The 2,239-nt window shown below is 51.0% G+C and overlaps 1 pseudogene; it reads left to right on the top strand.

The window, feature by feature from the left end:
• The first annotated feature begins 476 nt into the window (after positions 1 to 476).
• On the top strand, positions 477 to 1,182 carry LOC148684104 (uncharacterized; annotated as a pseudogene).
• Positions 1,183 to 2,239: the final 1,057 nt, after the last annotated feature.

Below are 2,239 nucleotides of genomic sequence, written 5' to 3'. Positions count from 1 at the left end.
TAATAATAATTTGTATGTACTGAGCTGAATCCTAGATCCTAGAATAGGATCCAGAATCAGCAGTCTGATTGGTCCGCAGGAGCCACCGAATCCAACTCCAGGTGGAAGTGAATCCGCAACCTGATTGGCCTGCAGGAGCAGCCAATCAGGCTGCTGGCAGAAGTCAATCCACAACCTGATTGGCCCACAGGTGTAGCCCTGAAGTAGACAATCACGCAAGGCCCATTGTGTAAATAATGTATATCAGCAGATGGTTGTGGGAAAAGAGCCATTCTTCTCTTCTTCTCCTTGATTACTGCGAGCTGAATAAAGAGAATGAAATTCACTCTCGACTCCGAGTATATTTCACTGGCGACGAAGGTGGGATCCTGCTGAGCTAACTGCCACCACACACTGCACCGCAGCACCGCCACCTGCCGCATCGCTGCATTGCACTGTGCATCCAGGCTTCAGCTCTAGGACCCAAGGAACCCAGAATGGCAACCAACAGCAGCTTCTCACCATTCAAACCAGCATCGGGAGACTGGGAAGGGTACGCCACCGGTTTCAACTTCCTCCTGCAAGCAAAATAAGTCACCAACGATGCCATGAAGAGGGGGACATTCTTCGGCGTCTGTGGAGAGGAGACTTTTGAAATCTCCTTGCACCTAGAGATGTCGCTACCGTCTCTTACAAAACAATAATGGAACGGCTGAAGGGGCACTTCTCACCACAGCCCTCGGTGGTAGCTTGCCGAAATGCCTACTACACAAAGTGGCAAGCCCCGAGGGTTTGTGACCTCCCTCTGCCAAGCCGCCCGGTTGTGCAACTTCTCAGAGTTGGAGAACATGCTTTGTGACCGCCTCGCCGGTGGCCTGAGGGGCGAGATGTTGCAACGATGCCTCTACGCCAAAAAATACCTCATGTTCCAGGTTGCTCTGGAGGAAGCCCTGGCAACCAAAGCCACCGAGAGGTCGACGCAAGAGGCATGACTGGCCCCGCCATCCCAACCGAGGGTCCACCACGAAGACTTCACCGACGATTCAGAATCTGACAGGGAGGAAGTACACCGAGTAGGAGTGGCGCACTCAAGCAGCACACACACCACAGCAGCCTCAACGAGAAGGAGGGAACTGTGCAAGCTGCGGGGAGAACCACGAGAGGAGGACCTGCCGTTTCCGTAACCCGAGTATATTTCAATAATAATAATAATAATAATAATAATAATAATAATAATAATACCCTACCCTCCCCGCTCCAGAGACAGGGCTCAGGGCGCCTAATAACAAATATAAAACACTGATTAAGATGACTTAAAAACAGCTTTAAAACAACATTAAATACAATATAAATATCACATCACCAGGGCTAACTAGCCAGTTAGTCCTTCTAAGGCCAGCAAGGAGACCAGGCAAGTATTTAAGTGTGGGGACCCAGAAAGGTTTCTTCATAGAAAAAGGGAAAGGGAAAGGAAAAAGGAATGGAGGATCAGGCTAAATTGAAGGCCAGGAGGAATAGTTCTGTCTTACAGGCCCTGCGGAAGAAAATCAAGTCCTGCAGGGCCCTAGTCTCATGGGACAGAGTATTCCACCAGGTCGGTGCCATCACTGAAAAGGCCCTGACCCTGGTGGAGGATAATCTGGCGTCTTTAGGGCCCGGGACCCTTAGACTGTTATTATTTGCAAACCTTATGGTCCTCTGTGGGACATACCAGGAGAGGCGGTCCCGTAAGCATGAGGGTCCTAGGCTGCATAGGGCTTTAAAGGTAAAAACCAGCGCCTTAAACCTGACCTGGTACTCCACTGGGAGCCAGTACAGCTGGTAAAGCATTGGGTGAATATGCTCCCATGACAGGGACCCCGTGAGGAGCCTCGCTGCAGCATTCTGCACCCCCTGGATTTTCTGGAACAGTTTCAAGGGCAGCCCCACATAGAGTGAGTTACAGTAGTCAAGCCTGGAGGTGACTGTCACATGGATCACTGTGGCCAGGTCAGGGTGGGAAAGGTAAGGGACCCAACTGCTTGATATGGCGAAGATGGAAAAATGTCACCTTGGCTGTTGCTGCAACCTGCATCTCCATGGAAAGGAAGGTGTCAAGGATTACACCCAAACTCTTAACGGAAGGCACTGGCACTAATTGAGCCCCTGCAAGAGAAGGGGGTTGGTCCCCCAAACCTATACCATCCCGACCCAGCTCTAGGACCTCTGTCTTCAAAGGATTTAATTTCAGCCGGCTCCCACGGAGCCATCCAGCCACAGC

This window comes from Zootoca vivipara, chromosome 12, assembly GCF_965207765.1.
Source record: "Zootoca vivipara chromosome 12, rZooViv2.hap1.1, whole genome shotgun sequence".
Classification (NCBI taxonomy): domain Eukaryota; kingdom Metazoa; phylum Chordata; class Lepidosauria; order Squamata; family Lacertidae; genus Zootoca; species Zootoca vivipara.
This window is presented reverse-complemented; position numbering and strand designations above follow the sequence as displayed.